At 60.4% G+C, this 10323-nt stretch overlaps 1 protein-coding gene and 1 long non-coding RNA gene across 4 annotated transcripts in view; one reads left to right on the forward strand and one right to left on the reverse strand.

The window, feature by feature from the left end:
- Positions 1-10323, reverse strand: part of Kiaa1644 (KIAA1644 ortholog) — a 101084-nt gene that overhangs the window by 55879 nt on the left and 34882 nt on the right. Inside the window, exon 1 of one of the 3 annotated variants that reach the window (XM_005379461.2) lies at positions 666-763. The exons of 1 other annotated variant lie outside the window; for it this stretch is intronic. The gene's annotated coding sequence lies outside the window, so the exon portion shown is untranslated. Of the gene's footprint in view, positions 1-410; positions 441-665; positions 764-10323 lie in introns of those variants that run through there. One more of the 3 variants, XM_005379462.2, reaches the window with a different exon arrangement.
- Positions 1288-10323, forward strand: part of LOC102022688 — a 12336-nt gene continuing 3300 nt past the window's right edge. Inside the window, exon 1 of the long non-coding RNA XR_260122.2 lies at positions 1288-1371. This is a non-coding gene — a long non-coding RNA (uncharacterized LOC102022688). The remainder of the gene's footprint in view (positions 1372-10323) is intronic.

The raw sequence follows: 10323 nt of genomic DNA on the forward strand, positions 1-10323 counted from the left end.
CGCGGCCCCCGCGCGCGCCGCTCCTCCCCTGCGCTCGCTCCTCTCGCGCTCGCCCTCCGCGCTCGCTCTCCTCTGGGTTTTCTTTCGCAATCTCTTTTCCTCCCTCGCCCTTTCTCCCTCCTCCTTCGGGTTGCTCCCCGGGTTTTCTTCGCGACCGGTGCGAGCCTTCGCTCTCCCTTCCGCTTCTCGTTCGCATTTCGCCCTCCTCGCCTCCCTTTCACTAGTTCGTTTCCTTCCTTCTCCACTTTTTTCCTCTCCCCGCCCTCCCTCCCTTCTTCCTTCCCCTCCCCTTCTTCCCTTCCTTCCTCTTCCCTTCTTGCTTCTTCCTTTGTTCCTGTCGCCTCCTTTTTCTCTCCTGCTCCCCTCCCAGCCCAGCCTTGGGCTCCGGGTCTCCGGTCCCCAGCACTCACCTGCCTCTCCCCACGGCTCCGGCCGGCGACGCCTGGGAGCCCCGAGGCCCCGCCCCTACCCCAGCTCCACCCAGGTGGTCAAGGTCAGGGTCAGGCTGGACTGGAGGACCCTTCCCTTCCCACAGGGCCTCTGTCCAGCTGCCCTCTGGGGAGCGCCCCACCTCCCTGCCCTCCCTCCCACACCCCCTCTTTTTTGTCAGACCCCCATGCCTGCAGGAGGAGGCTGCACCAGCCACCAGCCGCCCTGTTCCCCACCTTGCTCTGCTTGAGGACGGGACCCCGCAGGCCCCTGTGTCATTTGCGAGGGGAGAGGGCTCTAGTGTCCAAAGGTGCAGGCCCCAGTTCCACCTCGCGCTGCGTGCACTGCGCGAGTCTCCTGCATGTTGGGTCTGGTTTTATTTTTATAGACTTTGGTTGAACCTCGCAGGCAGATTGGCGGAGCCCTTCAAAGGCTGTATTTGTTCCTGGCTGCAGCGCTGGGCGGTGTCCTTTCCACCTTACAGACGGGCGACCGGGGCTCAAAGAGGGCAGGACACTGCTCTGAGCCACACAGAGGGCAGGGGCAGAGTCAAGGCCCAGGCGTGCCTGACCCCGCACCTCTCCGGTGCCCAGTGACAGACACCTGCGCCTGTTTGTCCAGCAGCTGGAGAGAGCCGAGTTTCGAAAGTGTAAGGACACAACTTGGAGACCCGGGCTGCCCAACCAGGGCCCACAGGGCGGTGCTGTCGCTGAAGCCACACTTAGAGCTCCTGTCAAGTCAAAGGTATCGGGGTCAGAGAGGCTTGGCCGCGTGCCCGAGGAGGCGCCCAGCCGGGGTGGTGTGCCAGGACACAGTGCCCCCCGCAAGCCTGCACTGTGGGGCCTGGGTTTCCACATCTGCCAGCGGGCATCCGGGGCCTCCTCTTCTACGGATGTGGTCTCAGCAGTCGCCTTGAGTGGGGCATCTGAGGACGCCCAGCAGGTGAGGTTGGGGTGGGGGCAGTGCCCGCTCAGTCACTGGGCTGACAGCAGCAGAGGCTGGGGTGTGTGGTCCAGTGGGTAGGATTGTGGGTTTGGAGCAAGGCGGCTCTGAGCCTGGCTGGCCATGTGGGCTCTGGCATGGCATGGAGCTCCTTGAGTGTTGGTGTTCTGTGCCCACACCCCTGGGGGATGGAGAGCTGCCCTCATGGAGGAGGAAGCTGGGGACCAGAGGGGATCAGGGATGGGTGGAGGGCTGGGCACAGCAGAGCGCCCCGATTTCCTTCCGGCTGTGTGGAGAGGGCAGCCCTTGAGCGCTGTGGGCTGGGCTGTGGTGCAGAGGTGCATGTCGGGGCCTCGGGGGATGGGGTGGGCAGGAGGGGGCATCCCTGCAGGTGGGCGGGAGTGTGTGTGTGCTGTCATGGTATATGGTGTATTGCTTGGTGTGTGGGGTTCATGGTCTCTATAGTGCGCAGTGTATACTGTATGCAGTGCGTGTTGTGTGTGTCTTGTAGTTGTGCCATATGGGGAGTGTGAGGGTGTGGATGGCGTGTCTGTGTTGTACAGGTTTTGTACATGTGGGATGTGTGTGTAGTGTTCGTGCAGTGTGTGTAGCACGTGGGTGGTATGTATGTGTATGTGGTGTACATGTGGGGTACGGTTTGACGAGCGGGAGTAGTGTGTGATGGGAGATGTGGGTGGGTGCGTGATGTGATTGTGTGTATGTGTGATGTGTGCGGGAAGTGTGTGTGTGGTGTGTGTGGTGCATGTGTGTGTAGTGTCTGTGTAGTGTGTGCACCCTGTGACACATGGAGTGGATGAAAGGAGTGTGGCAGATGCGTGGGCATCTGTGTGGTGGGTCTGGAGTGCCAAGGAGTGCCAGGGAGGAGTGCGGGGCCCAGCCTGAGTGGGACAATGCGGCGTCCAGCCCTACCGGCAGGGGGCAGCACAGCACACGGCCGACCTCTGCAGCCACACTCGCCTCTTCTCCAACCCTAGCGCCTCCCCCAGCTCCAGGGCCCTGCACCCTCCTCCTCTGGCCAGCAGCAAAACCACACACCTCCAGGGGCCTCGCCTCCTGCTCTGCCAGAGGGAGGAGCCTTCCCTCCATCCAGCTCCTGGTAGCTGTGGCATCCTTGGCTTGCGGCCGCATCACTGTAGGGCTCAAGGCCAGCGTCTTGACCCTCGCAATCCACATGCCCTCCTCTAGTGGAAGCCGCACATGATGGAAGCAGGTGGGGAGGCACTGAGGGCACCCAGGATCCTCCTCTCATGTCCATGTCCTTGCCTCCGTCCGTCTGCACGGGCCTTTCCCCTGCCTGCCGTATAAGGCCGTGCTCATAGAGTCCAGGGATGCGGACGTGGCCTCCCGAGGGGCGGGGCATCTGCGGGAGCCGGCGGCCCGAGCAGGCTGCGGGTGCCGGGAGGGCGAGCTGATCCTGAACGCACCCACATCACGGTCGCACACAGACCCACAAATCCGGTCGGGCCTCCTGGCCTGGGGATGGGCTGGGAGGTCTCAGCTCACGCAGGCGGCTCCCCCAGCCGGGCTCTCGGCCGCCATGCTCTGCGTCCCCTGCTATCATCCCCCGTTCTTATTTACTATGTCGCTGCCTCCGGGAGGCCTGCTCCCCCGCAAACCCTGGCTCACCGGGCCGCCTGGGATGACTCATGCTCTCTCTCCGCGAGTGCAGCCTTTTCAAAGGGCTGGCTGGGGAGGAAGCTAAATTTAAAGCCAGGCTTCCCGAGCCTATCACCTGCCACGTCAAAATTGCTGCCATTTAATTAGACGTTGGGGCAGCAGGCATTCCACCCCCGTCCCACCAGACCCCTCCCCGGGAGGGCAGGGGAGGAGCCCCCAGCCTTGGCCCCTTCCCGGGTGGCAGTGCCCACCTCCCAGGCTCTCTCCAGCCCTTTCTTCCCCTGGCTCCATTTCCCTAATCAAGACACAAGGGCAGAGATGAGCGCTATTAGAGCCCTTTCCCCTCTGGATGGGCTGTGTGTGTGCCATACCAGGATTGACCTCCGACCGGCTCCAGAGTGTAGGACAGGCACTTGTGCCACTCCTGGAGCAGAGTGGGGACAGGGGTGCCCATGCTGCGATGGTGTTTTCCTACCATCTAAAGGGGATGAAAGATGGGGCTCTCTGAACGTGGAGGCCTGAGCTGCAGACACCCACCCGGGGCCCTCACAGAGGATGCTTGGTGACCGGCCAGGCCTGTGCTTCTAGCCCGTCCTGCTCTGAAACATGGGGCTCCCTGGCCTCTGCCACCCCTTGCCTCTGTCAGTAGGTCGGGCCAGCTGCCCGCAGCTGCTCCCCTTCTTCCAAGTGACCATGGGGACCGTGTGCTGTAGGAGCAGGTGACCAGGCAGACAGGGCTGCCCGATGCCTGGGGGCAAGGGCTGCAGAGGGAGAGCTGAGTCTGAATCCGGCTGCTGCAGAGAGTGGTGGTGTTCGCAGTCTCAGTGTGCTCATCCTTAAGAGATACGAGGCAGGACAGCTCAGGCCAGGCACAGAGTAGGTGCGGATGCCACTGTGGTCTTAGGGATTTGGGAACCTGGGCAGGAAGAGCTGAGCACCCAGAAGCCTTCCAGGGCAGACAGTGTGCATAGATGCCAGCAGCACAGTTTGCTGGAGCCAGAGCTACACTCTGCCCCTTGTGCCCGTACTGCCTCCCTCTGAGCCCAATGGTGAACAGCTTCTCTTCTCCCCAGAGCGGGAGGCCGGGCAGGCTGCTCCCAGCCCTCTGGTAAAGCTGGGCTTTGTCTGTAGACAGGGTGCACGGGCAGCTCTGGCTCAGACCTCCCATGGCCTCCTTCCCAGGGGGACCCTGCAACTGTGCTTTACGGGGAAAGGAAGTTCGGGGATGTAATTAAGGGTGCTGATCAGTTGGCCTGGGGCAAGGAGCTGAGCGGTGCACCTGGCCACAGACCCCTTTGAGAGCAGAGTGTCTCCGGTGCCCAGGAGGCCTGTTGTGGTTTAGAGCTAGATGTCCCCAAAACCCCCATACTCAGAGGAGGTGCTTGTGGGAGGTGACTGGATCGAGGGGCGCTGTACACACCAGTGGATTCGTCCGATGCCTCCTCCTCTGGGAGGAGGAGCCTGTTAGAGGCTGTCACGGGGACATGACCTGGAAGTCGTGTTCTTGCCCCTGCTCCTCTGCTTCCTGTGCGCCATGACGTGAGCAGCTTTTCCTCCGCCAGGCCTCTCTACCGTGCTGTTTCTGCCTTGGAGCAGCTGACCTCGGACTAAAGCCATGAGTCCAAACAGACCCCTCTTCCTTTGCATTGTGGGTATTGGGTGTTTTGTCCCAGCGACAGGAAAGTGACTAAGATGAGGCCCTGTGGTGACAGAGTGCCAAGTGAGGTGGACTGGGGCAGGAGGGGGTGTTCCTGGCAAGAGTCGGAGATGGGACCCATCCTTAGCCCACAGAACCTGGATTTTGCCAGCAGGGAGCTGGGAAATGGAGCCTGACCCTCACTGCCAGGTGTGGACCAGCCTGGGGACACCCGGCGGGACCGTGAGACTGAAGCCCGACATCTCCGGCCCAAGGAGTGCTAGGAAGAGAAATGCACCGCAGCTGCTCACGCTGCAGGGCTCCCAGGAGACCCTGACAGTCCGGGACAGCGCTGCACTGGCCAGGCCACTCCTCGGCTCACAGATGGAGGTGGTCACACCTCCGGGACAGAGCCGGCTCTTGGCTCAGCGTTCACCACAGGGAAAGGGGTGGAGCCCTGTCAGGCTGGCAGCAAGGTCCCTGCCGCACAGAGCTCCCAGGGGCAAGCCTGGACCCAAGGCTGTCCTGGGACCTGCTGGTCTTCCTGTGACCTGCTGAGGTGCACCCAGGGTCACACCCCAGTGTCCCAGGCTCCCCCAGGGGGCACCAGGGAGCCGGGGGGAGCTGCATGCGGGATGTCCTCATCACTTCCCCAAGGTGAAAGCAGAAGGTGGGGGGACTGAGGGCTCTGGGTCTCCCCGAGCCTCAGTTTCCCCGTCAGCACCCTGGCACTGATGACGACCTGCTCAGGCAGCCCCAGGCTGTTTCTCGTGGGGATCTTCTCAGACCCGGCCAGCCCGAGGATCCTTCTGTTCTCACCAACAGTTTCACAGGTGACAAGCTGGGAGTGGAGGTGACAAGCTGAGGTCACACCCTGAGCGCTGGGTTTGGCACACCAGCTGGTGACTGCCAGGCGCTGCCCCATCGCACACAGCCCAGTCTGTCATCTGTGGACCACAGCAGGTAGACAGGGACTCGCCAGGGAGTGGCGTCCCCACCTGTGCCTCGGGCCTCCACTCCACCCCACAGCCCTGTGGCTTCCAGCCGGTGTGGGCAGGTGACAGAGCCACTCCCAGCTTCCACGTCGTCTGTCTAACCCGGGTTTGGATTCTCTGTAGCCAGCAGCTCTCATGGTTGGTGGCATCTTCCCACCTTCCCACAAGGGGCCTTGAACCCACGCAGAGAGAGGTGATAAGGATTACTATGACGAGCACCCTGGCATCATCCAACCCAGCCAGCACTCCCTGGGGCAGCCTGGAGTAATCACCAGTGGGGTGTTCAGGCCTCAGTCTCACCAAGCAGCCCCCACACCTTTACACCTTGCAGCAATGCTGGGCGCAGGGACTCGGCACTACCCTCATCTCAGAGCTGCTGGAAGGCAGCCTAGGCAGCCCAGAGAGGTCGTGTGCCCAGCCCGAGGTCACACAGCTCATGAGAGCGCAAAACCTGCCCCAGTCCCCTTACACCTGCGAGGGCTGAGCAGGCTGCTCAGGCAGGACGGGCTTCTCCACTGCAGCCCTCTGGGCCTGGCCAGGTTGGCTCACCGCTCCGAGCGCGAGACCTGCCTTTGCTGTGAGCCGGCTTTGGAGCAGGCGTGTGCTCGCCTCTCTTCCCCCTCCGGGTTGCGCAGCGCATCGGCGCAGTCAGCACCTGCTCCACTGGGGCCGAGTCAGGTTCCCTCAGCTGGGCTCCCACAGCCCTCCCAGCCATCCTAGAAGGCGTTTCTGTGGATTCCTCTTTACACGCAGCAAAACCAGGCCCTGTGACTTCCCCAGGGTGACCCAGCTGGGAGACTTCCTCGATGCAACAAGGAACGGAGGGGAGGCTGTGGGCATGGAGCAGACCCGGCCGCACCTCCGCAGGCCCTGTTGTCCCTCCTGGCTCCGTGCTCCCGGCCTGGCCTCTCTGCCTGCTGTCAGGGCGTGGGCTCCCCTGTGGCCTCCTTTCCTTCCAAGCCCTGCGTCTCCGGGGAGCCTGGGGGAGGAAGAGCCCAGCACTCTGAGTCCTGTGCCGGTAGCAGGGCAGAGCCGCGGTCAGGACCGGCAGCTGCTGCCTGTGTGGCCTCGCGCCAGCCCCAGTCCGCATCTGCGTGAGTCAGCTCCGCCGACAGGGTGTGGCCAGGGTCAGGTGGCCGAGGGGTGTGTCGCGGCCACAGGCCGGGGACACCCACAGAGCCTGTCCAGAGCTCTCCTGGTTGGGTGGCTTTGAAGCAGGAGGAAGGAAAGGAAACTGATTTCCAGAGCCCAGGTTTCTGTCTGCATGCCTCTGGCTGGGCCTGGGCTCCTCCACCCACCATGAGCAAGGGGTTATTCTTGCATCATTTCAGCCAAGGACAGGGAGGATCAGAGAGATTATGTACCTTTCCCAGGGCCACACAACAGGTAATCAGAAGATGCTGCCAAGTTCAGAGCCAGTATCACTTTCTCAGAGGAGAAAAGACTCCCCTCCCTGTGTGGAGGCTAAGAGAAGCCTTGGCCTCAGCCCAGCCCTCCTCCCCACCCCAGTGCCAGGCACTGGGAGAGCCCAGTGCTCTGGAGGCATCTTTGCTCCCAGGTGCCCCTGGGATTCTCCCCAGAGACAGTGCCTTGTCCTGGAGCCCAGGCCAAAAGAGGATGGGTTGCCCTCTGCCCCAGAGCATCATGGTAGTATCTTGGGCATCACCTATAGTCGGGAAACCCAGACCATGGCCTCCCAACAACAGCCCAAGAGCAGCAGCATGACTGCCAACTGCTGTGGAGGAAACTGAGCACCAGACAGCCCGCGGGACTTGCCCCAGACCCCCCGTACATTAACCCTCTGTGACCCCTCTGCGTCCCATTTGCATGTGACGCCTCCGGGTAAGCCCAGACTCTGCCTCTTACCAGCAGCCGGTCCCCTTGGACAGGTCACTTTCCTTCTCTTAGCCTCAGTGTTCTCAACTGGGGAATGGGGCCAGCAGTTCCTCTCTTTTGGGGACCCCGTGATGGTTGGTCAGCTGAGGCCACACGAGGAGACCCAGCCCAGAGGGGAAAATGGCGCCATCAGAGGACACGGTGAACACTGGACAGGTGGGCTGCTGCCACCTCTGTTTTATAAGTGGAAGGAATATACAGCCTGACCAAAAAAAATACGGTGTGTGCTTAAATAAAAATGAAAGTTACTGTAGTAAAAAACACAGCTGTGAATCGCCCTCAATGCCTTCCCCTCTCTTCAGGCAAACTTCACCCCTTGTCTGTGCCACTTTCTGAAGCAGCTCTGGAAGTCCTGTTCCTTGAGTATCTTTTCATGCCTTGATGTCTTTCGTTGATTCAGAACTTTATGGCAATTTCTGTCAAATAAAAGCATAACAGTGGGTCCTCATCCACTTTGATCACAGGGTCTGGCACCACGTGGCTTCTGGCTCTGTCCCAAAGTCAAGATGACCACGAAAGGGAAACATTTGGAGTCGATTCAAGACATCAACACAGCCAGGACAGTGCAAAGAAAGACACTCAGGAAAGAGGACTCCAGAGCTGCTGCGGAAAGTGGTGAGGTCAATGGGACGAGTGTGTTTGAAGTAAGGGGGAGGATTTTGAGGGGGATTCAGGGCAATGTATCTTTTACTGTGATTTTTTAAAAACATTCACTGCATTTTAAAAAATCACACTCTATACACTCACCCCAGTACAGTAATAATAAAGGATAGTAGAGCAGCTCAGGCCCAGCACGTCGTGGCTGAGCAAAACTTGCTGGTGTGGCATGTGTTTGTAACTAGGGCTCCGCTGTGCCAGGGCAAGGGCACCGTCTCCCCTCCCGGAAGGGGGCTGCTGTGGCCCCCACCCTCCCTCTCAATGCACTGAGGCCAAAGGCCTATACCGTGAGGGACCCTGGGGCAGGGCTTGCATGTGAGAAGGGCGGGCAGTGGGGTGGACGTGGGAGGGGTCACAGTGACCTTGGCCAAGGCCTCAGCCGTGCCCTGTGCGGCAGGTCGAGCAGGGCAGGTGTGTGCCTAGATGCAGTGCCAGTCTGAGCAGAACGCTCGGGCTCTACCCCTTCCCAGAGGGGGTCTCCGCCAGCGGGGCATGGTGGCTCCATCCAGCAGGGCTGCTGTTCCCCTCTGGCCCCCCAGGTCTTGCCCTTAGACGGCTTCTCCTGGTGCTTGCCTGACACCCATGGTGCCCATCCCCCCGTCTGTGCCCCACTCTCTCCTACCTGGACTTGTACAGCAGCCAGCAACCACTCTGCCTCCATTCTCCAGCCCTCTGCACCATCCTTCAAATGGGGCCAAAGGAGCCAGGTGAAACCCAGACCCGACAGCAGTACTCTCCTGCTCAAAGCCCTTCTATGGCTCCCTACTGCCCTCAGGACGAAGTCCAGCACCATTGCCATCTACCTCCGAGGAGGCTGTATGCTTCTTGCCACTGTACCCTGGTGCTGTTCCCATTTCCTGGACATTGTCCTGGCGGCTCTGTGCCTGTGTGCTTCCAGCTCACCAGTCTGTTTCTTCCAGAAGCTTCTCTGAGCCCCTCCCTGCGTCCCTGTTTCGGGTGGGCTTGTGGCCCAACCCATGCCTGGTGACACCGTGCAGAGGACCAGGCTGGGCCTGACTTGGCTCGCATGCGCAGTGTCACCCACCTGGGCCCAGCCTGGAGCTGCACAGTGGCCCGTGAAGACCTGGGCTCGCGAGCCACCGGGAGCAGGAAGCACTAGTGCCCTCCAGATCCCCTGGGAGCCTGGTGTGCGGTCCGTGCCAGTCTGCAACTTAGCGCAGATGTCTAACTAAGGTGCACATTTGGTGCTGGCCTTGCACCCCCACCCTCCAGCTCTGTGCACCCTCCTTTAATTAATTTTCCCCACACCCTGGGTGAAGCTGCTCTTCCCAGGGTGGATAATGATGTGTGAAGTCCTTTAAGCGAAGGCCCTGTGATTAATTCCGCTGTGCAGTTAGGATCCATTCTCCACCTCCCAGCCCTTCCCGCTTCTGGCCCACCCTCTCCTGGGTCCATGAGGGGCCCAAAGGCTCAGCATGGAGTGTTCCTTAGTTATTCTTCCACAACCATGTGCAAGCTTGCTGCTGAAATGGCGACGCATTGCAAGAGATACTGGGGCTGCAGCGTCAGAGTGGGGTGAGTTAGCTGGGCAAGCTGAGGTTGGGGAAGGTGCTGGAACTCACAACATGAACTCACAACACAAGTTCACAACACGAGAAAGCTCACCTCCTCCAGGAAGCCCACCCTGACTAGTCTGTTCAAACTGGCCTTGCCTTTGGCCGCTTCCCTCTTGCCTTTAGAGCACAGGCCTCTGTTCTAATAGGTGATGGCTTGGGCTTGGCCTGGCCTTCCCAGCCATACTTCAGGTCCTGGCCACCAGATTCAAGGGTCCACATCTTTGGGTCCTGGGAGATAATGGCAGACTGGCATCCAGTGGATGGTGTGGATGGTATGTGTGGAGGGGTGGGTGAAGTAGTAATAAGTAATAATAAGTTGACCAGGTACAGGTAATGGGTGGGTGGGTGGATGGGTGGATGGATGGATGGATGGATGGATGACTGGATAAGTGGATGGATGGATGGATGGATGGGTGGATGGGTGGGTGGATGGAGGGGTGGATGGGTAGATGGATGGATGGATAGATGGATGGATGGATGCATGAGTGAATAGATGGATGGATGGATGAATGGATGGATGGGTAGATGGATAAGTAGATAGGTGGATGGATGG

This window comes from Chinchilla lanigera, unplaced genomic scaffold, assembly GCF_000276665.1.
Source record: "Chinchilla lanigera isolate Chin_1 unplaced genomic scaffold, ChiLan1.0 scaffold00012, whole genome shotgun sequence".
NCBI classification, from domain to species: domain Eukaryota; kingdom Metazoa; phylum Chordata; class Mammalia; order Rodentia; family Chinchillidae; genus Chinchilla; species Chinchilla lanigera.